The 27,468-nt window shown below is 57.3% G+C and overlaps 4 pseudogenes and 1 gene segment (V, D, J or C); 1 reads left to right on the top strand and 4 right to left on the bottom strand.

Annotated features, from left to right (window-relative positions):
* Positions 1 to 1,824: 1,824 nt before the first annotated feature.
* On the bottom strand, positions 1,825 to 2,614 carry LOC308229343 (immunoglobulin heavy variable 3-11 pseudogene; annotated as a pseudogene). The gene is made up of 2 exons: positions 2,563 to 2,614; positions 1,825 to 2,162 (listed from the first exon to the last, which is right to left on the bottom strand). The product of its transcript is annotated as an immunoglobulin heavy variable 3-11 pseudogene (transcript).
* A 253-nt stretch (positions 2,615 to 2,867) lies between these two features.
* On the bottom strand, positions 2,868 to 3,923 carry LOC308229341 (Ig heavy chain V region C3 pseudogene; annotated as a pseudogene). The gene is made up of 2 exons (XR_013958973.1): positions 3,632 to 3,923; positions 2,868 to 3,205 (listed from the first exon to the last, which is right to left on the bottom strand). The product of XR_013958973.1 is annotated as an Ig heavy chain V region C3 pseudogene (transcript).
* Positions 3,924 to 7,322: 3,399 nt separating this feature from the next.
* LOC308229338 (Ig heavy chain V region C3 pseudogene) lies at positions 7,323 to 8,520 on the bottom strand (annotated as a pseudogene). Its single transcript, XR_013958972.1, has 2 exons — positions 8,089 to 8,520; positions 7,323 to 7,660 (listed from the first exon to the last, which is right to left on the bottom strand). The product of XR_013958972.1 is annotated as an Ig heavy chain V region C3 pseudogene (transcript).
* Positions 8,521 to 14,897: 6,377 nt separating this feature from the next.
* LOC308229552 (T cell receptor alpha variable 26-2-like) lies at positions 14,898 to 16,086 on the bottom strand. The segment is given in 2 exons: positions 16,013 to 16,086; positions 14,898 to 15,424 (listed from the first exon to the last, which is right to left on the bottom strand).
* A 1,654-nt stretch (positions 16,087 to 17,740) lies between these two features.
* Positions 17,741 to 18,043, top strand: LOC308229335 (feather keratin Cos2-3 pseudogene; annotated as a pseudogene). Its single transcript has one exon. The product of its transcript is annotated as a feather keratin Cos2-3 pseudogene (transcript).
* The last annotated feature ends 9,425 nt before the right edge of the window (positions 18,044 to 27,468 follow it).

The following is a 27,468-nucleotide window of genomic DNA, read 5'->3' as shown; positions in this document are numbered from 1 at the left end:
CCCGACCCGAGGCCGTCCACCCGCCGCCCCTGGGCCCCTCACCCCGGCAAAGCAACCGCCGCCAACCTCCTCTCCCGGCAAACCCCAGCGCCCGCGACAGTGCCCCAAGCTGAGTCGCGCCTGATGCCGACACGGGCCAACACCGCCGGATGTAACCTACCCTCTGCGTTCCCTCTCCTTCTGTTCATTCTTTCTTTCCTTCCTTTTCCTCTCCCTCTGCCTTCCCTTCCCATCTCTTTCCTCTGTCTTCCCTTCCCTCTGCCTTCCCTTTGCGAATTCTGTCTCTGTCCCCCGTCCCTTGCTTGTCCCACTCCCCTTCCCCAGCCCCGCGCTCACCTGCAGGCCTCAAGGCCAAGGCCAGCAGCCACGGCCCTAGCGCAGGCACCATCATGCGGGAGCTGAATAGGATCCCAGCGGAGCAAGCACGGGCCCGATCCTGCCCACCCCGCCACCTCGGACCCTCGCTGGGCAGCTCTGATGCCTCTGCCGGCCCCCAACAGACCCGCCCCGGAAGTACCGCGGCCCCTTCGCGGCACTTGAGGGGGGAGGAGAGGAGGGAGAGCCGGGACGGTCGCAGGTACGGAAGGAGCACGGCGCCCCGGCAGACGGAGGCTCCCGACCCTCGACGTTTGTTTGGAGTTACGGCTTTTGTCTTTGCCCATAGGCGCGAGGAAGGCCGGCTTTCCTGGAAATCGCCAAACACCTGCCTGCGGATGGGAAATAGGGAATCAATTCTTTACTTTTCCTTCACCTATTAAACCGTCTCGATCTAAACCGACGACTTTTCTCTCTTTTACCCTTTCAGTTCTCTCCCCCGTCCTGCTGAGGGGCCAGTGAGTGAGCGCCTCTATGGTGCTTAGCTGCCTGTCGGGGCTCACCCACAATGGGAGGGGAAGGAACTGTGTCACGTGAAAGAGGGGGAGATTTTCTCAACCTCTACTGCTCGATCTATCAGCGCCCCAGGAGAGCCGAGACCCCTGTGCCCAACCAGTCTCGCAGCATCCTTAATAAAATGTTACTCTGTTAACTGAGAGCGTCAGTCCTTCATGGGCACCAGCAGTCGCCGGCAGCGGGTAACATCAAGTGGGCAGGCTCACTGAGGGGTCCCCCTTGATGCTGCCTGCGCATTTCCCTCAACCAGTCAGTCGAATCGCCCTCCGATCCAGCAGGACTGTTCGGTGCAGGGTCCCTATAATGGGGCACTGACAGACTGGTTGGAGATAAGGGTCTCGGCTTTCTTTGGCTGCTGATGCACAAATCAAACACCAGAAGCTGAGAAAAGCTCTCCCCCTTTCACGTGACACCCCTGAACCTGGTGGAAGAGAACAGAAACCCAGAGCCACAGAGCCCAATGACAGGAGCTGGGAACTGTGGACAGCCCATGTTGGAACAGGTTTATCTCGAAGGACTGCAGCGCTTGGGAAGAAACCAGCCGGGAGCATTTTGTGAAGGCCTGATGACCACGGGAGGGAGGACGTATGAATAGAGATGAACTGTTATCAATTTACTCCACAACCAATCGCCCCTGTGCCACCTGCAGAGAGGAGGTAAGTCAGGCGTGAAGCTAAATCTGGGAAGAAGGAAGGATGCGTGAGGACAAGGTCCATTTAGTTTTTGCTCTGCTTTATTCTGCTTCTCACATTCCTGCTTTTATTTTGGGATCTGTTTTATTTCCTTCAGTGTGCAAGAAAGGACAGGACTCCTTGTGATGAACATTGATGGTCCCTCACTCCCTGCCAACAGCCCTGAGCTTTCCCTCATCGATGTTGCAGCACTCACTCGCCCCACGGCTTTTGCAGCCTGGGCGGGCACAGCAGCTTTCTGTTAAAGCTCAGATGGTTTTCCTGTCTCCGTGTAAACGGTGCAGAAGTAGCGGGCAGAGTCCTGAGGCTGCAGGTCACGCAGGAACAGATATGTCTCAGACCGGGAATTGTCCTGGGAGGCATTAGCTCGACTCTCCACGGACTGCACAAATGTAGTGTCTGAAGAATCAAAGCTGATGTAGGACACCCACTCGAGTGTGCCTCCGGGCGCCTGACGGTACCACCGAATGTTATATTGCTCGAACCTGAAGCCGTATCCGCGGCAGGAGAGGAGCACGGAGTCGCCGGCCGCTCGCAGCCCTCCGCCGGTCTCCTCCAGCCTGATCTGCGCCCACACCCCTGTGGACGGAGAATGCAGGCAGCCGGGCAGGGCTCAACCACGGCCCCAGGCTGTTCGCCCGCCCCCCCGGCGTTCCCACCCCGGCAGAGCGACCGCTGCCACTCTCCTCTGTCCTGGTACAGCCCAGTGCCCGGGCCACAGCCCCGCCTGCCCTCCTTTAGCTGAGCCGCTCCAGCGCGGGACAATAAGGCCACGCCGGTGGGAGGAAACCTTTCCTTTGCCTTCCCTCTCCTTCTCTTCGTTCTTTCCCTCCTTTTCCTCTCACTCTGCTTTCCCTTTCCATCCTTCCGCTTCTCTTCCGTTCCCTTCCCTCTTCCTTCCCTTCGCCAATCCTGTCTCTTTCGCCATCCCTTCCCTGTCCCTCTCCCGTTCTCGCTGCCCTCCCCGCCAGACGCTCACCTGCCAGCCCCAAGGCCAAGGCCAGCAGCCACGGACCCAGCACGGGCACCATCATGCGGGAGCCGGCCAGGATCCGAGCGGAGCCCGGCACGGACCGAATCCTGCCCGCCCCCAACAGACCCGCACCGGAGGTACCGAGGCCCCTTCGCAGCAGAACAAGGAGCGGAGATATCGCGGGGTGGGCTGAGGGCACAGGAAGAGCGCGGCGCCCCCGGAAAAGGAGGCTCCTGGCCCTCGACGTTGCGGCACTCACTCGCCCCACGGCTTCTGCACCCTGTGCGGGCTCAGCAGCTTTCTGTTAAAGCTCAGTTGCTTTTCCTGTCTCCGTGTGAAAGAAGTACTGTGCAGAAGTAGCGAGCAGAGTCCTGAGGCTGCAGGGCAATCAGGAACAGAGATGATTCAGACCGGGCATTGTCCCGGGAGGCATTAGCTCGACTCTCCACGGATTGCACAAATGTAGTGACTGAAGAATCAAAGCTGATGTAGGACACCCACTCGAGTGTGCCTCCAGGTGCTTGACGATACCACCAAACGCTGGTATCCGCGAACTTCAAGCCGTATCCGCGGCATGAGAGGCGCACGGAGTCCCCGGGCGCCCGCAGCCCTCCGCCGGTCTCCTCCAGCCTCATCTGCGCCCACACCCCTGTGGACGGAGAATGCAGGCAGCCGGGCAGCGCGCAACCACGACCCGAGGCGTTCACCCCCCTCCCCGGCGCTCCCGCCCCGACACAGCGACCGCCGCCACCCTCCTCTGTCCCGGCAAAGCCCAGCGCCCGGGCCACAGCCCCGCCTGACCGCTTCGGAGCTGAGTCGCGCCAGCTGCCGATAACGGGGCCGCGACCGCGGGTTGGAACCTTCCCTCTGCCTTCCCTGCGCCTGTATTCCTTCTTCCTTTCCTTCACTTTTCTCTCCCTCTGCTTTCCCTTTTCATCTCTTCTGTTCTCCCTTCACTCTGCCTTCACTTTGCCAATCCGGTCTCTCTTTCCGTCCTTTCCCTGTCCGTCTCTTCTTCCCCGTCCCACCCCCTTCTCCGGCCCCGCGCTCGCTGCCCTCCCCGACTGGCGCTCACCTGCCGACCCCAAAGCCCAGGCTAAGGCCAGCAGCCACGGGCCCAGCGCGGCCACCATCATGCGGGAGCCGGAACTGAGACGCGCTCGAGCCTCCTCCTGCCCGCCCCGCCGCCTTGGCGCGCCCCAAACAGACCCGCCCCGGACCGGCCACCGGTGCCGCGGCCCCTTTGCAGCATAAGAAGGGGAGGGACGGGGTGGGTAGTACGGCACAGGAAGAGCACGGCCCCCTGGCAAAAGCAGGCTCCCGACCCTCGACGTTTGTTTGGAGTTACGACTTTTGTCTTTGCCCATAGGCGCGAGGAAGGCCGGCTTTCCTGGAAATCGCCAAACACCTGCCTGCGGATGGGAAGTAGGGAATCAATTCCTTACTTTACTTTTCCTTCACCTATTAAACCGTCTCGATCTAAACCGACGACTTTTCTTTCTTTTACCCTTCCAGTTCTCTCCCCCGTCCTGCTGAGGGGCCAGTGAGTGAGCGCCTCTATGGTGCTTAGCTGCCTGTCGGGGCTCACCCACAATGGGAGGGGAAGGAACTGTGTCACGTGAAAGAGGGGGAGATTTTCTCAACCTCTACTGCTCGATCTATCAGCGCCCCAGGAGAGCCGAGACCCCTGTGCCCAACCAGTCTCGCAGCATCCTTAATAAAGTGTTACTCTGTTAACTGAGAGCGTCAGTCCTTCATGGGCACCAGCAGTCGCCGGCAGCGGGTAACATCAAGTGGGCAGGCCCACTGAGGGGTCCCCCTGATGCTGCCTGCGCGTTTCCCTCAACCAGTCAGTCGAATCGCCCTCCGATCCAGCAGGACTGTTCGGTGCAGGGTCCCTATAATGGGGCACTGACAGACTGGTTGGAGATAAGGGTCTCGGCTTTCTTTGGCTGCTGATGCACAAATCAAACACCAGAAGCTGAGAAAAGCTCTCCCCCTTTCACGTGACACCCCTGAACCTGGTGGAAGAGAACAGAAACCCAGAGCCACAGAGCCCAATGACAGGAGCTGGGAACTGTGGACAGCCCATGTTGGAACAGGTTTATCTCGAAGGACTGCAGCGCTTGGGAAGAAACCAGCCGGGAGCATTTTGTGAAGGCCTGATGACCACGGGAGGGAGGACGTATGAATAGAGATGAAGTGTTATCAATTTACCCCACAACCAATCGCCTCTGTGCCACCTGCAGAGAGGAGCTAAGTCAGGCGTGAAGCTAAATCTGGGAAGAAGGAAGGATGCGTGAAGACAAGGTCGATTTAGTTTTTGCTCTGCTTTATTCTGCTTCTCACATTCCTGCTCTCTTTTATTTTGGGATCGATTTTATTTCCTTCAGTGTGCAAGACAGGACCTTATGATCATCCTTATGATGAACACTGATGGTCCCTCACTCCCTGCCAACAGCCCTGAGCTTTCCCTCATCGATGTTGCAGCACTCACTCGCCCCACGGCTTTTGCAGCCTGGGCGGGCACAGCAGCTTTCTGTTAAAGCTCAGATGGTTTTCCTGTCTCCCTGTGAAAGGTGCAGAAGTAGCGGGCAGAGTCCTGAGGCTGCAGGTCACGCAGGAACAGAGATGTCTCAGACCGGGAATTGTCCCGGGAGGCATTAGCTCGACTCTTCACGGACTGCACAAATTTAGTGACTGAAGAATCGTACGTGATGTAGGACACCCACTCGAGTGTGCCTCCGGGCGCCTGACGGTACCACCCGATGTTATATTCCTCGAACCTGAAGCCGTATCCGCGGCAGGAGAGGAGCACGGAGTCCCCGGGCGCCCGCAGCCCTCCGCCGGTCTCCTCCAGCCTGATCTGCGCCCACACCCCTGTGGACGGAGAATGCAGGCAGCCGGGCAGCGCCCAACCACGGCCCGAGGCGTTCACCCCCCCCCCCCGGCGCTCCCGCCCCGACACAGCCACCGCCGCCACCCTCCTCTGTCCCGGCAAAGCCCAGCGCCCGGGCCACAGCCCCGCCTGACCGCTTCGGAGCTGAGTCGCGCCAGCTGCCGATAACGGGGCCGCGACCGCGGGTTGGAACCTTCCCTCTGCCTTCCCTGCGCCTGTATTCCTTCTTCCTTTCCTTCACTTTTCTCTCCCTCTGCTTTCCCTTTTCATCTCTTCTATTCTCCCTTCACTCTGCCTTCACTTTGCCAATCCTGTCTCTCTTTCCGTCCTTTCCCTGTCCGTCTCTTCTTCCCCGTCCCACCCCCTTCTCCAGCCCCGCGCTCGCTGCCCTCCCCGACTGGCGCTCACCTGCCGACCCCAAAGCCCAGGCTAAGGCCAGCAGCCACGGGCCCAGCGCGGCCACCATCATGCGGGAGCCGGAACTGAGACGGGCTCGAGCCTCCTCCTGCCCGCCCCGCCGCCTTGGCGCGCCCCAAACAGACCCGCCCCGGACCGGCCACCGGTGCCGCGGCCCCTTTGCAGCATAAGAAGGGGAGGGACGGGGTGGGTAGTACGGCACAGGAAGAGCACGGCCCCCTGGCAAAAGCAAGCTCCCGAACCTCGACGTTTGTTTGGACTTACGGCTTTTGTCTTTGCCCATAGGCGCGAGGAAGGCCGGCTTTCCTGGAAATCGCCAAACACCTGCCTGCGGATGGGAAGTAGGGAATCAATTCCTTACTTTACTTTTCCTTCACCTATTAAACCGTCTCGATCTAAACCGACGACTTTTCTTTCTTTTACCCTTCCAGTTCTCTCCCCCGTCCTGCTGAGGGGCCATTGAGTGAGCGCCTCTATGGTGCTTAGCTGCCTGTCGGGGCTCACCCACAATGGGAGGGGAAGGAACTGTGTCACGTGAAAGAGGGGGAGATTTTCTCAACCTCTACTGCTCGATCTGTCAGCGCTCCAGGAGAGCCGAGACCCCTGTGCCCAACCAGTCTCGCAGCATCCTTAATAAAGTGTTACTCTGTTAACTGAGAGCGTCAGTCCTTCATGGGCACCAGCAGTCGCCGGCAGCGGGTAACATCAAGTGGGCAGGCCCACTGAGGGGTCCCCCTGATGCTGCCTGCGCGTTTCCCTCAACCAGTCAGTCGAATCGCCCTCCGATCCAGCAGGACTGTTCGGTGCAGGGTCCCTATAATGGGGCACTGACAGACTGGTTGGAGATAAGGGTCTCGGCTTTCTTTGGCTGCTGATGCACAAATCAAACACCAGAAGCTGAGAAAAGCTCTCCCCCTTTCACGTGACAGCCCTGAACCTGGTGGAAGAGAATACAAACCCAGAGCACCTTGATAGGAGCTTGGAACTGTGGACAGCCCATGTTGGAACAGGTTTATCACAAAGGACTGCAGCCCTTGGGAAGAAATCAGCCGGGAGCATTTTGTGAAGGCCTGATGACCACGGGAGGGAGGACGTATGAATAGAGATGAAGTGTTATCAATTTACCCCACAACCAATCGCCCCTGTGCCACCTGGAGAGAGGAGGTAAGTCAGGCGTGAAGCTAAATCTGGGAAGAAGGAAGGATGCGTGAGGACAAGTTGGATTTAGTTTTTGCTCTGCTTTATTCTGCTTCTCACATTCCTGCTCTCTTTTAGTTTAAAATCAATTACATTTCCTTCAGTGTGCAAGACAGGACCTTATGATCATCCTTATGATGAACACTGATGGTCCCTCACTCCCTGCCAACAGCCCTGAGCTTTCCCTCATCGATGTTGCAGCACTCACTCGCCCCACGGCTTTTGCAGCCTGGGCGGGCACAGCAGCTTTCTGTTACAGCTCAGATGGTTTTCCTGTCTCCGTGTGAAAGGTGCAGAAGTAGCGGGCAGAGTCCTGAGGCTGCAGGTCACGCAGGAACAGAGATGTCTCAGACCGGGAATTGTCCCGGGAGGCATTAGCTCGACTCTCCACGGACTGCACAAATTTAGTGTCTGAAGAATCAAAGCTGATGTAGGACACCCACTCGAGTGTGCCTCCGGGCGCCTGACGGTACCACCCAATGTAATATTCCTCGAACCTGAAGCCGTATCCGCGGCAGGAGAGGAGCACGGAGCCGCCGGCCGCTCGCAGCCCTCCGCCGGTCTCCTCCAGCCTGATCTGCGCCCACACCCCTGTGGACGGAGAATGCAGGCAGCCGGGCAGCGCGCAACCACGGCCCGAGGCGTTCACCCCCCCCCCCCGGCGCTCCCGCCCCGACACAGCCACCGCCGCCACCCTCCTCTGTCCCGGCAAAGCCCAGCGCCCGGGCCACAGCCCCGCCTGACCGCTTCGGAGCTGAGTCGCGCCAGCTGCCGATAACGGGGCCGCGACCGCGGGTTGGAACCTTCCCTCTGCCTTCCCTGCGCCTGTATTCCTTCTTCCTTTCCTTCACTTTTCTCTCCCTCTGCTTTCCCTTTTCATCTCTTCTATTCTCCCTTCACTCTGCCTTCACTTTGCCAATCCTGTCTCTCTTTCCGTCCTTTCCCTGTCCGTCTCTTCTTCCCCGTCCCACCCCCCTTCTCCAGCCCCGCGCTCGCTGCCCTCCCCGACTGGCGCTCACCTGCCGACCCCAAAGCCCAGGCTAAGGCCAGCAGCCACGGGCCCAGCGCGGCCACCATCATGCGGGAGCCGGAACTGAGACGCGCTCGAGCCTCCTCCTGCCCGCCTCGCCGCCTTGGCGCGCCCCAAACAGACCCGCCCCGGACCGGCCACCGGTGCCGCGGCCCCTTTGCAGCATAAGAAGGGGAGGGACGGGCTGGGTAGTACGGCACAGGAAGAGCACGGCCCCCTGGCAAAAGCAGGCTCCCGACCCTCGACGTTTGTTTGGACTTACGGCTTTTGTCTTTGCCCATAGGCGCGAGGAAGGCCGGCTTTCCTGGAAATCGCCAAACACCTGCCTGCGGATGGGAAGTAGGGAATCAATTCCTTACTTTACTTTTCCTTCACCTATTAAACCGTCTCGATCTAAACCGACGACTTTTCTCTCTTTTACCCTTCCAGTTCTCTCCCCCGTCCTGCTGAGGGGCCACTGAGTGAGCGCCTCTATGGTGCTTAGCTGCCTGTCGGGGCTCACCCACAATGGGAGGGGAAGGAACTGTGTCACGTGAAAGAGGGGGAGATTTTCTCAACCTCTACTGCTCGATCTGTCAGCGCCCCAGGAGAGCCGAGACCCCTGTGCCCAACCAGTCTCGCAGCATCCTTAATAAAGTGTTACTCTGTTAACTGAGAGCGTCAGTCCTTCATGGGCACCAGCAGTCGCCGGCAGCGGGTAACGTCAAGTGGGCAGGCTCACTGAGGGGTCCCCCTTGATGCTGCCTGCGCATTTCCCTCAACCAGTCAGTCGAATCGCCCTCCGATCCAGCAGGACTGTTCGGTGCAGGGTCCCTATAATGGGGCACTGACAGACTGGTTGGAGATAAGGGTCTCGGCTTTCTTTGGCTGCTGATGCACAAATCAAACACCAGAAGCTGCGAAAAGCTCTCCCCTTTTCAAGTGACAGCCCTGAGGCAGGTAGAAGAGAGCAGAGCCACAGAGCCCCGTGATAGGATCTTGGAAATGGGGACAGCCCATGTTGGAGCAGGTTTATCGCGAAGGACTGCAGCCCTTGGGAAGAAACCAGCCGGGAGCATTTTGTGAAGGCCTGATGACCACGGGAGGGAGGACGTATGAATAGAGATGAACTGTTATCAATTTACCCCACAACCAATCGCCCCTGTGCCACCTGCAGAGAGGAGGTAAGTCAGGCGTGAAGCTAAATCTGGGAAGAAGGAAGGATGCGTGAAGACAAGGTCGATTTAGTTTTCGCTCTGCTTTTTTCTGCTTCTCACATTCCTGCTCTCTTTTATTTTGGGATCTGTTTTATTTCCTTCAGTGTGCAAGAAAGGACAGGACTCCTTGTGATGAACATTGATGGTCCCTCACTCCCTGCCAACAGCCCTGAGCTTTCCCTCATCGATGTTGCAGCACTCACTCGCCCCACGGCTTTTGCAGCCTGGGCGGGCACAGCAGCTTTCTGTTAAAGCTCAGATGGTTTTCCTGTCTCCGTGTAAACGGTGCAGAAGTAGCGGGCAGAGTCCTGAGGCTGCAGGTCACGCAGGAACAGATATGCTTCAGACCGGGAATTATCCCGGGAGGCATTAGCTCGACTCTCCACGGATTGCACAAATGTAGTGACTGAAGAATCAAATTTTATGTAGGACACCAGCTCGGGTGTGCCTCCGGGTGCTTGACGATACCACCAAACGCTGGTATCCGCGAACTTCAAGCCGTATACGCGGCAGGAGAGGAGCACGGTGTCCCCAGGCGCCCGCAGCCCTCCGCCGGTCTCCTCCAGCTTCATCTGCGCCCACACCCCTGTGGACGGAGAATGCAGGCAGCCGGGCAGGGAGGTACCACGACCCGAGGCGTTCACCCGCCCCCCCGGCGCTCCCGCCCCGACACAGCCGCCGCCGCCACCCTCCTCTGTCCCGGCAAAGCCCAGCGCCCGGGCCACAGCCCCGCCTGACCGCTTCGGGGCTGAGTCGCGCCAGCTGCCGATAACGGGGCCGCGACCGCGGGTTGGAACCTTCCCTCTGCCTTCCCTGCGCCTGTATTCCTTCTTCCTTTCCTTCACTTTTCTCTCCCTCTGCTTTCCCTTTTCATCTCTTCTGTTCTCCCTTCACTCTGCCTTCACTTTGCCAATCCTGTCTCTCTTTCCGTCCTTTCCCTGTCCGTCTCTTCTTCCCCGTCCCACCCCCTTCTCCGGCCCCGCGCTCGCTGCCCTCCCCGACTGGCGCTCACCTGCCGACCCCAAAGCCCAGGCTAAGGCCAGCAGCCACGGGCCCAGCGCGGCCACCATCATGCGGGAGCCGGAACTGAGACGCGCTCGAGCCTCCTCCTGCCCGCCCCGCCGCCTTGGCGCGCCCCAAACAGACCCGCCCCGGACCGGCCACCGGTGCCGCGGCCCCTTTGCAGCATAAGAAGGGGAGGGACGGGGTGGGTAGTACGGCACAGGAAGAGCACGGCCCCCTGGCAAAAGCAGGCTCCCGACCCTCGACGTTTGTTTGGAGTTACGGCTTTTGTCTTTGCCCATAGGCGCGAGGAAGGCCGGCTTTCCTGGAAATCGCCAAACACCTGCCTGCGGATGGGAAGTAGGGAATCAATTCCTTACTTTACTTTTCCTTCACCTATTAAACCGTCTCGATCTAAACCGACGACTTTTCTTTCTTTTACCCTTCCAGTTCTCTCCCCCGTCCTGCTGAGGGGCCAGTGAGTGAGCGCCTCTATGGTGCTTAGCTGCCTGTCGGGGCTCACCCACAATGGGAGGGGAAGGAACTGTGTCACGTGAAAGAGGGGGAGATTTTCTCAACCTCTACTGCTCGATCTATCAGCGCCCCAGGAGAGCCGAGACCCCTGTGCCCAACCAGTCTCGCAGCATCCTTAATAAAGTGTTACTCTGTTAACTGAGAGCGTCAGTCCTTCATGGGCACCAGCAGTCGCCGGCAGCGGGTAACGTCAAGTGGGCAGGCCCACTGAGGGGTCTCCCTGATGCTGCCTGCGCGTTTCCCTCAACCAGTCAGTCGAATCGCCCTCCGATCCAGCAGGACTGTTCGGTGCAGGGTCCCTATAATGGGGCACTGACAGACTGGTTGGAGATAAGGGTCTCGGCTTTCTTTGGCTGCTGATGCACAAATCAAACACCAGAAGCTGCGAAAAGCTCTCCCCTTTTCACGTGACAGCCCTGAGACAGGTGGAAGAGAGCAGAGCCACAGAGCCCCGTGATAGGATCTTGGAAATGGGGACAGCCCATGTTGGAGCAGGTTTATCACGAAGGACTGCAGCGCTTGGGAAGAAACTTCACGGGAGCACTTTGTGAAAGCCTTCTGACCACGGGAGGAGGACTTAAGAGTAGAGATGAAGTGTTATCTATTTACTCCACAATCTATCACCCCTGTGCCGCCTGGAGAGAGGAGGCAAGTCAGGAGTGAAGCTAAATCTGGGAAGAAGGGAGGATGTGTGTGGACGAGGTCGATTTAGTTTTTCTCTGCTTTATTCTGCTTCTCATATTCCTGCTCTCTTTTAGTTTAAAATCGATTACATTTCCTTCAGTGTGCAAGAAAGGCCAGGAATCCCTGTGATGAACACTGATGGTCCCTCCCTCCCTGCCAACAGCCCTGAGCTGTTCAACAACTCATCGATGTTGCAACATTTAGTCACCCCACAGCTTTTGCAGCCTGGGCGGGCACAGCAGCTTTCTGTTAAAGCTCAGCTGCTTTTCCTGTCTCCGTGTGAGGAAGTACGGCGCAGAAGTAGCGGGCAGAGTCCTGAGGCTGCAGGTCACGCAGGAACAGATATGCTTCAGACCGGGAATTGTCCCGGGAGACAGTGGCTCGACCTTTCACCGCTGGTGCGGATTCCGTGTAAGTCGAGGAGAGATTGATGACGGACACCCACTCGAGTCTACCTCCGAGTGGCTGACGATACCACAGAACGAAGTAAGTCCCGAAGTTGAATCCGTGTCCGCGGCAGGAGAGGCGCACGGAGTCCCCGGCCGCTCGCAGCCCTCCGCCGGTCTCCTGTAGCCTGAGCTGCGCCCACACCCCTGCGGACAGAGAGCTCAGGCAGCCGGGCAGGGCCGTTCACCCGTCCCCCTCGGCGCCCCCACCTAGCACAGCGACCGTCGCCACCCTTCTCTGTCCCGGCAAAGCCCAGCATAAGGGCCAGGGATCTGCCTGTCCTCCTCAGGGCTGAGCCTCGCCTGATGCCGATACCGGGACCACGACCACTGGACGCAACCTTCCGTCTGCCTTTCCTCTTCCTCTCCTTCGCTTTCCTCTCCCTCTGCCTTCCCTTCCCATCTCTTTCCTCTGTCTTCCCTTCGCTAGTCCTGTCCCTGACTCTTTCCAGTCCCTCTCCCCTTCCCCAGCCCCGGCCTCGCTACCCTCCCCGCCCGGCGCTCACCTGCCGGCCCCAATGCCAAGGCCAGCAGCCACGGGCCCATCGCGGGCACCGTCATGCGGGAGCCGGAAAGGAGCTGAGCGGAGACGCGCTCTTGCCGGTCCTGCCCGCCCCGCCTCTTTGGCCCCTCGCCAAGGCAGCACCTACGCCTCTTCCCCTCTCCGAGACCCGCCCCGGACCGTCTCCGGCGCCGCGGCCCATTCGCGCCTGGAGAAAGGGTTTTGGGATATCGGAGGAAGGGCCGCGGGGCACAGGAGGAGCGCTTCGCCCCGGCAGACGGAGGCTCCCGGCCCTGATCTCCTACCACCTCTGCAGCGCTGTCCCGTCCCTGCCAAGCCCTGCGGAAGGGGGTCGGGCTCCACCCGAACCCGCCCTGGCCACGCTCCTATCCCCTACTCGCGGGGACAAATGAAACAGTGCGGAAACAACCTTCCACAGCGTTGTCCCCTTGCCTCACACTCCTTTCTGCCGCTATGATCTCCCCCTTCCTTCTGCCATTGCAGCCCCTTCGAGCTGCGGTTCTTGCAACTTACTATTGCCTTTGTTTCGTACTGGGCCATAAAGCTGTCCCATGTGTAACCAGTAACATGGCATTATGTCCGCTGTGCTTTCTGTGCTGAGGACACAGCAGAGGTGGACAGCTGGAGATGCTTCTAGAGAGTTGCCGGGGCTGCAGGGATCTGCTGGAGCTCTCAGGAACTGAATCTCCTTGTCAGCCTTGTCAGGATGGTTACTAATCCCATGGACATCAGGGTCCATGTAGCTAGAACTGCTTTATCTTAGCTACTGCCAGCTTTCTGCACATTTGCCCTGCTTGTACCCTTGTCACCCCTGCCTGTCACATCTTCACCACACTCCATTCTTCAGTCAGAGCCCTGTTACCTCCTTGTTACAACTCTAAACCCAAAAGCAGAGAGGTGATGAAGAGAAGGTAGTTGGAATTGTCAGGTCATTTTCACTATGCTTTCTTTAGCTTTTCTCTTTATTAGTATTTTCCAAAGAAGTAGACTTTCTGCTGACTGGGATGGATGTGGGAGGATCTCATCATCTAACCATACGCAGCACAGAGAAGAATACCCTGCGTAGTGCTGAAGGCATTAAGGTAAAAGCTACTTTCCTGCACCTTGGCTACTCTGCAAGAGGAGCAAGATGAGGGCCTGTGGTCCATCAGGTAGCTATGCCAGGGGCTAGGGCTGGCCAGGAGCAAAGCAGAGACATGGATTCCCTGGCTCTGCCCACAGCTGGGTCAAGACCTCAGACAGAACAGTCACCCCAGCAGACTGGGGTGGGCAGTATCAGGTACTGGACAAACCAAGAGCAGGTAAGGATTGATGCTGCAGGTTAAGTCCAGGGAATGTTGATCATTTCCTTTAGAGGTGTTGGTTTCTTTGTGAGGAGGAGAGGAAAGCTGAGTGTCCCAGCTGATCTGCAAACAGTCCCATGATCCTGTGTTTCTAAGTCCCTGGTCTGAATACCTCTGCATAGATGGGGGCCTTTGAGAAAAGTAACGAGGAGTTGGGCTGGGAGATGTTGAAAAGATTGATGTAAGGAGAGGATCATTTCAGGGGCAAAAGCACTACCAAGGCTGGAAGATGCAGAGGTTCACCCCTCCCGTGCTGTTCTTCGCAATGCAGATTTTGCACGAGTGGAAATGTGGCTTAGTTTAATGTGGTACTTCAGAGCACAGTAATAAATCGCAGTGTCCTCAAAAGAGACATTCGCTATTTCTAATGGGGCTGTTTCGTTTTTGTAGACCACCACAGAGAATTGGCCATTGCGGAACTTGTCATTCCCTGAATCTTTAAATGCTTGTAGGAGAAATGTCAAGGTTTCCCCCGGGAGCTGGCGGTACCAGAAGAAGTTTAAACTGCTGCCACTGTCCTCGATGATGGACTGGCAGGGCAGAACCACTCGCTGCCCAACTGTGGCTGACACATCGGAGAGGAATTGATTCGGGGGGTTCCCTCCAACAAGACCTGCAACACAGACAGAAATGTGTCTGCAGAGCAGCTTGCTTCCTTCTCTCTTGCTTTGTGTTTAAGGCTGTGTTTGCTCTACAACTTTCCTTTTACCAAGGGAAAGGAAATTTCAGATATCTACTTTCACCACACCTCTGCATTACTGCCTGACCTCTTCATCTTGTCAGCACATAGTTGCGCACAGCCTACTAAAAACTGTGGGAGACAATAGGAAGTGCATGAATATACTCACCTGTCTGGATTAGCAGGACACATGCTGGCAAAGCCATGGTGAAGATCATTTTTCCCAGCTCCAGAATCCCTGTCCCTCGGAAGATGCTTAACACACTAGAGAGCAAGGCACAATGAAACCGCTGCTTCCTGCAGAGTGTGCCAGAGTGTATGTGACATAGTCACACCTCTGCTGTGAGGAGGGCAAGAATGAGGCCCATTCGCCTTCGCTTGTTTTCCCGGCATAGAGTGCACAGTCTCAGTGCCTTCCCGGGTTTGTGCCCGGAGCTTAGCTCCGGAGCCGCGTCCGCGGAATGCGCGGAGCACGAAAGGGGCTTCGACGGACCCGAGCCGGTGCCGGGCGGAGCAGCAGCGCCGCCTCGCGGGCCCGGCCGCCGCTGTCCCGCGCGCCCGACACACACGCCCGGCCCCGCCCGCGGCGGTTTTTGCTCGGCCGCGGCCACGGCTCTTCTCTCCGTGCTTGCTGGGCGCAGTAGTACACCGCCGCGTCCCGGCGCCGGGGCCGGGCGAGCCACAGCACGTTGGACCGGCGATCTGCCGCCACCGACAGCCGCCCTGGCGGGTCCAGCAGCTCTTTGAAGCCTTGAAGAGCACTCACGAGGAATGCGGGGCCTCGGCCCGAGAACTGACGGTACCAATGGATGAAGTCGGTCCTCGCTAAGTTGGGGTGTGAGCAGTTGATGCTGATGCCGGTGTCCTCGGTGGTCTCTGCCGATGGGTCCTGATGCACCTGGGCTCTGCCCACAGCCGCTGCCGACACAGGAGAAGGAAAGGACAAACGGTGTCAAAGATCACCGAGATCCGATTTTCCCACAGAAAGGGTTAGGAAGAGTGGCAGAGAGACAGAGCCGGAGCAGTACAGATGGAGACAGGACCCATCAACAGGGATGGAGAGTGATCCCGGTATGGGTGGGAATTTAAAATGGACACATGGAGAGAGAGGATGAAAGTCAGGTGCATGGGTGGATGGATGGAGGGAGAGAGAGGGGACGGGATTGTTGAGGGTGCTACAGTGAAGGATGGAGGGCTGAAATCCGAAGGAGAATAAATGCTGAATGCAGAAGGGGGAGAGTAGATGTAGGGAATAACTGCGGCGTGCAGGAAATCAAACTTGTGCCTAAGGCGATGAAGTAAGGAAGGGGAGAAATAGGGAACGTGGTGGAGTAGGAAGAGGGTAGGAAGAGGGGATTTGGAGGGTTTGGAAAGGTGGACGAGGGGTAGCAGAGAGGCAGGGAGGGGGAAGGAGGCTTGGAATGAGCGGGACAGGTTGGCGCTGGGCTCGCCGCTGAACAGCCCGGGCACAAGCTGGCCCCCGCCACCGCCGCCAGCCCCGCGCACCCAGGACCACCGCGGCCAGCCCCGCCAGCATCGCTGCCCTGCACCGCCGCATCCCGCCGCTCCGTCACCCGCGCCCCCCTGCCCGCCGCCAGCCCGGGCTGTAGCTGCGGCACCTCCTCTCCGCCACCTCCACCCCTTCTCTCATCTCCTGCCCTCTCCTCTTTTTTTCTCCCCTCCTCTCCCCTCCCCGCAGCCAGCTCCGCCCCGGGGCTGGGTCCTGCACCGGCTCCGCTCGGAGTCTGACCCGGCGTAAGGGTGCTCAGCGGCTCTGCGCCGGCAGAAGGTGGTCTCCGGAGAGAGGGACTATCCCCCTCCTCCAGCAGGGACGCCTCGTCAGGAGCCAGCCTGCACTGCTGCAGGAGATGGAGCAGCTTCTCTGAGCTATCTCCGAGCGCGGGGGCTGCAAACACCAGCCACGCATTTCCTGCACAGGGCACAGAGAAAGCTGAGCGCCTGCCTTTGGTTGCCCCTCTGCAGTCCCAGCACAGTGCCTAAAAATTCTCTCTTGGCAGAGGGAGTGTGAGGACTCCTGTGCCCATCGGCATGCAGGGCTCAGGAAGGGCAAGGCCGCTGGGGAATCACAGTCAGAAAGCAGGTCAGGAGGGACCTCCAGAGGCTGCTCGGAACAGATCTCGTTAGATCAGGTTGCCCAAGGTCACATTCACTCCAGCCTTGAGCATCTCCCAGGATGGACATTGCACAACCTCCTTGGGAAACATGTTCTCATCATGTGGAACGACCACATGAACACACTCTTTCTGACCCTGGGAACCTTGCTGCTCTGTGGTGCTCATGGACAGAACAGTGGAGAGTGTCCTCACTATGAGCAGGACATTTCCTCCTGATGAGGGGCACACAAGGACACAGACACACAGGCTCATACACATCAGTGTAGAATTATGTACCAGTTCTTTTCCATGCAGCACATCCTCATAGCCAGGAACCCTTGGGCTTCCTTCCTGCTGAGAATGGCTGGAACTTCTTCCTGAGAAACACACCCAACAGAGTGACCTCACTGGCCTTCTAAGGACCCATCCAGCACTTGACCTGTCTTCTGCCAGCACTGCTGCATTCCTGACTCAGAAATCCCGAGGCCTTTCATGCCTGTGCTCAGAAGAAGCCTTCATTGGGAAACAGGCATGGCCCAAACCTGGAAATGAAAAGGCAGCAGTGTTGGAAACCAAAGCACAGCCCATATCATTAGCTGCAATGGTTTGCATCAAGATGAGCTTGTCAGATAATTGTTACCTCTGCAAAGGTGCCTCTGGTCCTGCAGCTATGATGGGCAGATATAAAAGGCAGCCCAGGTCCCTGCTCTCTCATACACTTCTCTTGCCTCCTTCTTGAGAACCAGGTGAGTCTGAAGCCCCTTGTCCTCCCCTTAAAAGCGCGGTCTATCCTCAGTGAAACTCTCAGCTGATACTAGCTCTATCCTGTGCTGGGGCTTGCAGCATTGTGCATAGATGAGAGAAGTGGGGAGAATGTCTGCCTGGAGAAAGGCTGGGAAGTGGCTGAAGGGGCTTTTGGTTTACAAATTCCAAGATACCCTCCCTGTCCCAGGCTGCTCTATATAGGCAATGGAGACCGTGTGGCACCTGGCACAGCTTCCAGCTGCCCACTCCTTAGCAGCCTTGGCTCTTTGTGACAGGAAAGCCAGGCTGCTCCTCACCCATCCTTGTGCTCTGCTTGCCCCTGCCCTGTGTCCAGGTGAAGCTCCAGCATCCAGACATGTCCTGCTACAACCCGTGCGTGCCCTGCCAGCCCTGCGGCCCGACCCCGCTGGCCAACAGCTGCAATGAGTGCTGTGTCAGGCAGTGCCAGAGCTCCACCGTTGTCATCGAGCCTCCTGCTGTGGTGGTGACCCTGCCCGGCCCCATCCTCAGCTCCTTCCCTCAGAACACCGTTGTGGGCTCCTCCACCTCTGCTGCCATTGGCAGCATCCTCAGCTGTGGTGGAGTGCCCATCAACTCCGGGTGCTGTGACCTGTCTGGCATTTCCCGACGCTATGGTGGCAGGAGGTACCTCCTCTGATCAAGGTGCTGGGAGAGCCCCCAAGAGACACCTGCAGGAACTCAGGACATGGTGCTGTGCAGAGGATCGATCTTCTGGATGTTATTTTCAACACAGCTGAATGAACTTTCCTTTCCATTCCTTCTCCATGACCACAGGCTTCCTCCAGGGCTCCCTGCACTGGTGCCCTCCGCTCGCAGTCTTTGTTTCCCTCTTTTAACTCATTAAAGTTCTGCTTCATTGGCAAGCCTGGCCTCCTTGTGGTCCTTCCCCTGTGAGACAGCTGCTGTTTTACCCTTCCTTCAATATGCTGTCACAGAGGCACTAACAGTGTTGCCTCAGCTTTTGGCAGCAGGGCTGTCTTGGAGCTGGCTGTTATTGGCCCTTTCTATTACGGTCTCACAGAAGCCAACCCAGCAGCCCCTTCAGTACCTGAACCTTGCCAGGTAAACCAAAACACTGTCATTACTCTTGTGTTATTATGTGCAGAAACTGTTTGGCATAGAGGAACCTTGGCTACAAGGCAAACTCAGCCACCTCACGGATAACAGAAGAGGCAGCTGAAAGCTCCCTCTTGCTGCAGGCCGTTGCAGCACCTGCATGCAAAGCACCAGGACGAAAAAGGCCAGCACAAAGATGCTGAAACACTCACAGTGTACACACACCATTTTCTTCAGCTGCTTTCTAAAATAATGTTGGTCCTGTGTTTCTCTGAATTTTCGAGAGAGGGTATTTAACCTCAGAGTATGTCTAGAGACAGATTCACTACTACATCACTTCTGATGTCCCCGCCTCAGTGTCTGTAACATAAGAATTCCCTACTGTAGGCTGCTGCAAGTCTGGCATGTCCAAGACACACAGTCCCTTGCTGCCAGAGGAGCTCATCTCTACCGCAGTGCCCCCTGTTTAAGACCTGAGGATGATCATAGATCTCCCCAAGTAAAACCCTCCCTCCCTGAAGTTATTGCACAGCTGGGGCACCTGCCTGCACCAGGGTGTCTTGCCCAGCACAGAGGTACAAGGCACTGTCAGAGAGCTCGACCTCCTGCAGCTTCAGGAGGCTGTATTTCCCTGTGGTGTTCAGCAGTGAGCTGAAACGGCCATTCTGCTTGGAGCCAGCAACTGCCTGATACAAGATGAGCTGTGGGGCTTGGTCTTTCTTTTGCTGGTACCAAGCCAAGCCTTGAAAGTAGGACGTCTGGTATGTGCAAGTTGTTTGAAAGGTGTCTCTCTCCTTTACTGTGACTTGTCCTTCTTGCTGGGTGACAGTGATCTGCCCCATGGTGCCTGCAAGAAAGGAAAGGTCAGCAGCTCTGCAGGGAAAGACTTCAGGAAGCAAACAAGGAATGGATACAAACCCAGCTGGTGAACGCTCCCTGACGCTTGCCCGGCAGGAAAACACTGAAACCTGGGGACGCAAATAGGAAGAGCAATTTTTGGCAGAATGAGATCCCCTCTTAATGTTAGTGAGATGAGAACTGCAAAGTCCCTAGGGCATCTTGGACAAGATCTGCTACCTTGCATTGGAAAGGGAGAAATGTGGGACTGCAGAGCCGGCTGTCATCTCCTATGGAGACACAGGTGGATAGGAAGAGAGGCACAGAGAGATGGATTAAAGGGGGAAAGAGAAAAGCAGGAGCAGCAGCATGAGATATCTCTCCTCTCTCTCCTAATCTTGTTTCCAATAGGAAGGGCATCTGGAGAGAACTGGTGCAAAGCCACAAATATGAGGTGACGCTTCCCAGCTTTTTCCTGTTATTCAACAGTAGCTCTTGGCATGATCCTGATAAGGCTGGCAAAAGGGAGAAGAAGAGGCATGTGCTTATAGAAGGGCAGGACTTACCGAGCAGTTGCCCCAAGAAAACAGTGAGGATGAGATATCCGAGTTGCATGCTGAGATCAACCTGCCTGTTTGCTAAGAGAGTCAGAGAATCACCTCCCAGCCTCGCTAGAACAGAGCTGCTGGAAACGGCTCTGTTGGGGGAGCAAAGGAAGATGCGGTGAAGCGTTGTTCCTCAGCTGCCTGGGAACAACGCCTCTGCCCCAGATGCCCCAGAACAGCAGATGAACACTGCCGTGCAGCAGTGCAGAGTCTCTGGCTCCGGAGCCGCGCCCCGGGAACGCACCGGGGCACGAAAGGGGCCTCGACGGACCCGAGCCGGTGCCGGGCGGAGCAGCAGCGCCGCCTCGCGGGCCCGGCCGCCGCTGTCCCGCGCGCCCGACACACACGCCCGGCCCCGCCCGCGGCGGTTTTTGCTCGGCCGCGGCCACGGCTCTTCTCTCCGTGCTTGCTGGGCGCAGTAGTACACCGCCGCGTCCCGGCGCCGGGGCCGGGCGAGCCACAGCACGTTGGACCGGCGATCTGCCGCCACCGACAGCCGCCCTGGCGGGTCCAGCAGCTCTTTGGAGCCTTGAAGAGCGCTCACGAGGAATGCGGGGCCACGGCCCGGGAACTGACGGTACCAACTGATGAAGTCGGTCCTCGCTAAGTTGGGGTGTGAGCAGTTGATGCTGATGCCGGTGTCCTCGGTAGTCTCTGCCGACGGGTCCTGCTGCATCTGGGCTCTGCCCACAGCCGCTGCCGACACAGGAGAAGGAAAGGACAAACGGTGTCAGAGATCATCGAGATCCGATTTTCCCACAGAAAGGGTTAGCGAGAGTGGCAGAGAGGCAGAGCCGGACCGGAGCAGATGGGGACACATGCCCATCAACAGGGATGGAGAATAAATGCTTAATGAACAGGGGTTGTGTGGATGCAGGGTGTAACTGTGGAATGAAGGAAATCAAACTTGTGCCTCCAGGAGCAAAGGAAGCAGAGGGAGTAACGAGAGAGTGGCCTCAGAGCAGGAAGAGGAGCTGAGGATGGCAGATGCAGGGAGAGATGTGTCATGAATTGACGGGATAAATGAATAAAGAGCAGATCAGGAGGACGAGTGTTACAGCTCAGGACAGAGGGCTGTATTCAGGGCAGTAAGAAGCGCTGAATGCACAAGTGAAGGAGAGGGTGGATGGAAAAGCAGGCGTACATGCAAGCAGGCTCGTAGCGGCAGCGGAAGTGGAGAAATAGGGCGAGTAGAAAGAGGGGAATCGGAGGGTTTGGAAAGGTGGACGAGGGGTAGCAGGGAGAGGGAAGGAGGCGTGGAATGAGCGGGACAGGTTGGCGCTGGGCTCGCCGCGGAACAGTCCTGGCACAAGCCGGCCCCGCCACCGCCGCCAGCCCCGCGCACCCAGGAGCACCGCGGCCAGCCCCGCCAGCGCCGCCGCCCGGCACCGCCGCATCCCGCCGCTCCTCCGCCCGCGCCTCGCTGCCCTCCGCCGGTCCCGGCTTCTGGGTCCCGGGTCCCGGCTGTGGCCGCGGCACCTCCTCTCCGCCACCACCGTCCCTTCTCTCGTCCCCTCCCAGCCGCCAGCTCCGCCCCGGGGCTGGGTCCTGCACCGGCTGCGCTCGGGATGTCGCCCATCCTAAGACAGCTCAGCGGCTCTGCGCGGGCAGAAGGGGGTCTCCTGGAAAAAGGATTCGCCTAATCAGGAAGCACTGTCCTTGCAGCCTGGTACATCTTGGAAGCACGTGGACAACCTTGTGTTTTGTATAATTAAAATCTTCAGCTGAAATCTGATTTGTGTAAGTCTCCGGAGACTTGAGTATTTGAACAAAGGGATCTGACTCTGTGACGCTGTCGGTGGAGGTCCCGGAATTTATCAGATGAGTCACCCTGCAAGCCGGTGACTGTCCGGAACATGGACAGGCTGGCTGGGCACAAGGGTCTCGTCATTCCTGGGACACTGTTAGGCTGGTGAAATATGAAGGGTTCGAGGAACCCCCCCCCTTGTAATGTGACAGTGTTGGCATTGCAGGACGAATACGGACAAGAAGGACAAGCACTACACAATCCTTCAGACATAAACCTTTGACCAAGTCGAAGACCAAGATTAGGTCCGGGCGCACCCAGCCCCTCTAATATCTGAGGATCAGCTGGAAAGCAAAGGCGTCTTTTCTGAGCCTTCTGACTCAACAGAAGGATCTCTCTAACACATCTTGTCCACCAGCTTAAGGCGACCACCCGTTCCACGACATTAAGGTGCCCCATGCAAACGCTCCCAGAATTGGTGCTAGTGCCAGTGCCCGTAAGGAATCGGCTCCTAACACATCTTTGCAGACTCCTTGTAGAACGGTTCATGATGGTGGAGCTCTGTCCAAGATACTAATTTTTTATGTTTTCATTTATTTAATAATTAAAGCACCAGCGTGTGTTCAATCTGCCTGAAGGGGAAACAGAAATTTCCCTCTTCCCCTACTGTAGGCTACTGCAAGTCTGACATGTCCAGGACAGAGAGTCCCTTGCTGCAAGAGGTGTTCATCTCTACAACACCGCTCCCTGTTTTGGAGCTGAGGATGAGCATAGATTCCCCCCAGCTCGCCTGAGGAGACCGTAAGGAGCCCAGGGGCTTGGTTGTAAAGTTCGTTTGTATATTGGTGTCTTGGCTTCTTCGTTTCAGACATTGAGAGCTCTTGGGTCTGGCTTCACCTACCTAATGAGTTCTGGGCTCCCAGGAATTTTCTGCCATTGTTTGTGTAGGGCGGAGGGCAAGCCCCTGGCACCCTGGTTCCCAGCAACCTCTGCCCTGTGGTCAGGCTCAGCCATGTCCAGAGCCACTGCGCCTGGCCCCTGTCAGAAAGAGGATCTTGCTGTGCAGAGGAAGCTTGCAGGGGAAGCAGTGCTGGCAGTGGAGAGTTGAGGGACCTTCCCTTCCTGCGTTATTGCACAGCTGGGGCACCTGCCTGCACCAGGGTGTCTTGCCCAGCACAGAGGTACAAGGCACTGTCAGAGAGCTCGACCTCCTGCAGCTTCAGGAGGCTGTATTTCCCTGTGGTGTTCAGCAGCGAGCTGAAACGGCCATTCTGCTTGGAGCCAGCAACTGCCTGATACAAGATGAGCTGTGGGGCTTGGTCTTTCTTTTGCTGGTACCAAGCCAAGCCTCCAAAGTTGGATGTCTGGTATGTGCAAGTTGTTTGAAAGGTGTCTCTCTCCTTTACTGTGACTTGTCCTTCTTGCTGGGTGACAGTGATCTGCCCCATGGTGCCTGCAAGAAAGGAAAGGTCAGCAGCTCTGCAGGGAAAGACTTCAGGAAGCAAACAAGGAATGGATACAAACCCAGCTGGTGAACGCTCCCTGACGCTTGCCCGGCAGGAAAACACTGAAGCCTGGGACGCAAATAGGAAGAGCAATTTTTGACAGAATGAGATCCCCTCTTAATGTTAGTGAGATGAGAACTGCAAAGTCCCTAGGGCATCTTGGACAAGATCAGCTACCTTGCATTGGAAAGGAAGAAATGTGGGACTGCAGAGCCGGCTGTCATCTCCTATGGAGACACAGGTGGATAGGAAGAGAGGCACAGAGAGATGGATTAAAGGGGCAGAGAGAAAAGCAGGAGCAGCAGCACGAGAGATCTCTCCTCTCTCTCCTAATCTTGTTTCCAATAGGAAAGGCATCTGGAGAGAACTGGTGCAAAACCACAAATATGAGGTGATGCTTCCCAGCTTTTTCCTGTTATTCAACAGTAGCTCTTGGCATGATCCTGATAAGGCTGGCAAAAGGGAGAAGAAGAGGCATGTGCTTATAGAAGGGCAGGACTTACCGAGCAGTTGCCCCAAGAAAACAGTGAGGATGAGATATCCGAGTTGCATGCTGAGATCAACCTGCCTGTTTGCTGAGAGAGTCAGAGAATCACCTCCCAGCCTCGCTAGAACAGAGCTGCTGGAAACGGCTCTGTTGGGGGAGCAAAGGAAGAAGCGGGGAAGCGTTGTTCCTCAGCTGCCTGGGAACAACGCCTCTGCCCCAGATGCCCCAGAACAGCAGATGAACACTGCCGTGCAGCAGTGCAGAGTCTCTGGCTCCGGAGCCGCGCCCCGGGAACGCACCGGGGCACGAAAGGGGCCTCGACGGACCCGAGCCGGTGCCGGGCGGAGCAGCAGCGCCGCCTCGCGGGCCCGGCCGCCGCTGTCCCGCGCGCCCGACACACACGCCCGGCCCCGCCCGCGGCGGTTTTTGCTCGGCCGCGGCCACGGCTCTTCTCTCCGTGCTTGCTGGGCGCAGTAGTACACCGCCGCGTCCCGGCGCCGGGGCCGGGCGAGCCACAGGACACTGGACCGGCGATCTGCCGCCACCGACAGCCGCCCTGGCGGGTCCAGCAGCTCTTTGGAGCCTTGAAGAGCGCTCACGAGGAATGCGGGGCCACGGCCCGGGAACTGACGGTACCAATGGATGAAGGCGGTACTCGCTAAGTTGGGGTGTGAGCAGTTGATGCTGATGCCGGTGTCCTCGGTGGTCTCTGCCGACGGGTCCTGCTGCATCTGGGCTCTGCCCACAGCCGCTGCCGACACAGGAGAAGGAAAGGACAAACGGTGTCAGAGATCATCGAGATCCGATTTTCCCACAGAAAGGGTTAGCGAGAGTGGCAGAGAGGCAGAGCCGGACCGGAGCAGATGGGGACACATGCCCATCAACAGGGATGGAGAATAAATGCTTAATGAACAGGGGTTGTGTGGATGCAGGGTGTAACTGTGGAATGAAGGAAATCAAACTTGTGCCTCCAGGAGCAAAGGAAGCAGAGGGAGTAACGAGAGAGTGGCCTCAGAGCAGGAAGAGGAGCTGAGGATGGCAGATGCAGGGAGAGATGTGTCATGAATTGACGGGATAAATGAATAAAGAGCAGATCAGGAGGACGAGTGTTACAGCTCAGGACAGAGGGCTGTATTCAGGGCAGTAAGAAGCGCTGAATGCACAAGTGAAGGAGAGGGTGGATGGAAAAGCAGGCGTACATGCAAGCAGGCTCGTAGCGGCAGCGGAAGTGGAGAAATAGGGCGAGTAGAAAGAGGGGAATCGGAGGGTTTGGAAAGGTGGACGAGGGGTAGCAGGGAGAGGGAAGGAGGCGTGGAATGAGCGGGACAGGTTGGCGCTGGGCTCGCCGCGGAACAGCCCTGGCACAAGCCGGCCCCGCCACCGCCGCCAGCCCCGCGCACCCAGGAGCACCGCGGCCAGCCCCGCCAGCGCCGCCGCCCGGCACCGCCGCATCCCGCCGCTCCTCCGCCCGCGCCTCGCTGCCCTCCGCCGGTCCCGGCTTCTGGGTCCCGGGTCCCGGCTGTGGCCGCGGCACCTCCTCTCCGCCACCACCGTCCCTTCTCTCGTCCCCTCCCAGCCGCCAGCTCCGCCCCGGGGCTGGGTCCTGCACCGGCTGCGCTCGGGATGTCGCCCATCCTAAGACAGCTCAGCGGCTCTGCGCGGGCAGAAGGGGGTCTCCTGGAAAAAGGATTCGCCTAATCAGGAAGCACTGTCCTTGCAGCCTGGTACATCTTGGAAGCACGTGGACAACCTTGTGTTTTGTATAATTAAAATCTTCAGCTGAAATCTGATTTGTGTAAGTCTCCGGAGACTTGAGTATTTGAACAAAGGGATCTGACTCTGTGACGCTGTCGGTGGAGGTCCCGGAATTTATCAGATGAATCACCCTGCAAGCCGGTGACTGTCCGGAACATGGACAGGCTGGCTGGGCACAAGGGTCTCGTCATTCCTGGGACACTGTTAGGCTGGTGAAATATGAAGGGTTCGAGGAACCTCCCCCTTTTAATGTGACAGTGTTGGCATTGCAGGACGAATATGGACAAGAAGGACAAGCACTACACAATCCTTCAGACATAAACCTTTGACCAAGTCGAAGACCAAGATTGGGTCCGGGCGCACCCGGCCCCTCTAATACCTGAGGATCAGCTGGAAAGCAAAGGCGTCTTTTCTGAGCCTTCTGACTCAACAGAAGGATCTCTCTAACACATCTTGTCCATCAGCTTAAGGCGACCACCCGTTCCACGACATTAAGGTGCCCCATGCAAACGCTCCCAGAATTGGTGCTAGTGCCAGTGCCCGTAAGGAATCGGCTCCTAACACATCTTTGCAGACTCCTTGTAGAACGGTTCATGATGGTGGAGCTCTTTCCAAGATACTAATTTTTTATGTTTTTATTTATTTAATAATTAAAGCACCAGCGTGTGTTCAATCTGCCTGAAGGGGAAACAGAAATTTCCCTCTTTCCCTACTGTAGGCTACTGCAAGTCTGACATGTCCAGGACAGAGAGTCCCTTGCTGCAAGAGGTGTTCATCTCTACAACACCGCTCCCTGTTTTGGAGCTGAGGATGAGCATAGATCCCCCCCAGCTCGCCTGAGGAGACCGTAAGGAGCCCAGGGGCTAGATTGTAAAGTTCGTTTGTATATTGGTGTCTTGGCTTCTTCGCTTCAGACATTGAGAGCTCTTGGGTCTGGCTTCACCTACCTAATGAGTTCTGGGCTCCCAGGAATTTTCTGCCATTGTTTGTGTAGGGCGGAGGGCAAGCCCCTGGCACCCTGGTTCCCAGCAACCTCTGCCCTGTGGTCAGGCTCAGTCATGTCCAGAGCCACTGCGCCTGGCCCCTGTCAGAAAGAGGACCTTGCTGTGCAGAGGAAGCTTGCAGGGGAAGCAGTGCTGGCAGTGGAGAGTTGAGGGACCTTCCCTTCCTGCGTTATTGCACAGCTGGGGCACCTGCCTGCACCAGGGTGTCTTGCCCAGCACAGAGGTACAAGGCACTGTCAGAGAGCTCGACCTCCTGCAGCTTCAGGAGGCTGTATTTCCCTGTGGTGTTCAGCAGCGAGCTGAAACGGCCATTCTGCTTGGAGCCAGCAACTGCCTGATACAAGATGAGCTGTGGGGCTTGGTCTTTCTTTTGCTGGTACCAAGCCAAAGATGAAGAGTAGGACGTCTGGTATGTGCAAGTTGTTTGAAAGGTGTCTCTCTCCTTTACTGTGACTTGTCCTTCTTGCTGGGTGACAGTGATCTGCCCCATGGTGCCTGCAAGAAAGGAAAGGTCAGCAGCTCTGCAGGGAAAGACTTCAGGAAGCAAACAAGGAATGGATACAAACCCAGCTGGTGAACGCTCCCTGATGCTTGCCCGGCAGGAAAACACTGAAGCCTGGGACGCAAATAGGAAGAGCAATTTGTGGCAGAATGAGACACCCTCTTAATGTTAGTGAGATGAGAACTGTAAGGTCTCTAGGACATCTTGGACAAGATCTGCTACCCTGCATTGGAAAGGGAGAAATGTGGGACTGCAGAGCCGGCTGTCATCTCCTATGGAGACACAGGTGGATAGGAAGAGAGGCACAGAGAGATGGATTAAAGGGGAGAGAAAAGCAGGAGCAGCAGCATGAGATACCTCTCCTCTGTCTCCGAATCTTGTTTCCAATAGGAAAGGCATCTGGAGAGAACTGGTGCAAAACCACAAATATGAGGTGATGCTTCCCAGCTTTTTCCTGTTATTCAACAGTAGCTCTTGGCATGATCCTGATAAGGCTGGCAAAAGGGAGAAGAAGAGGCATGTGCTTATAGAAGGGCAGGACTTACCGAGCAGTTGCCCCAAGAA

Source organism: Psittacula echo (genome assembly GCF_963264785.1).
Source record: "Psittacula echo genome assembly, chromosome: 23".
NCBI lineage: Eukaryota > Metazoa > Chordata > Aves > Psittaciformes > Psittacidae > Psittacula > Psittacula echo.
This window is presented reverse-complemented; position numbering and strand designations above follow the sequence as displayed.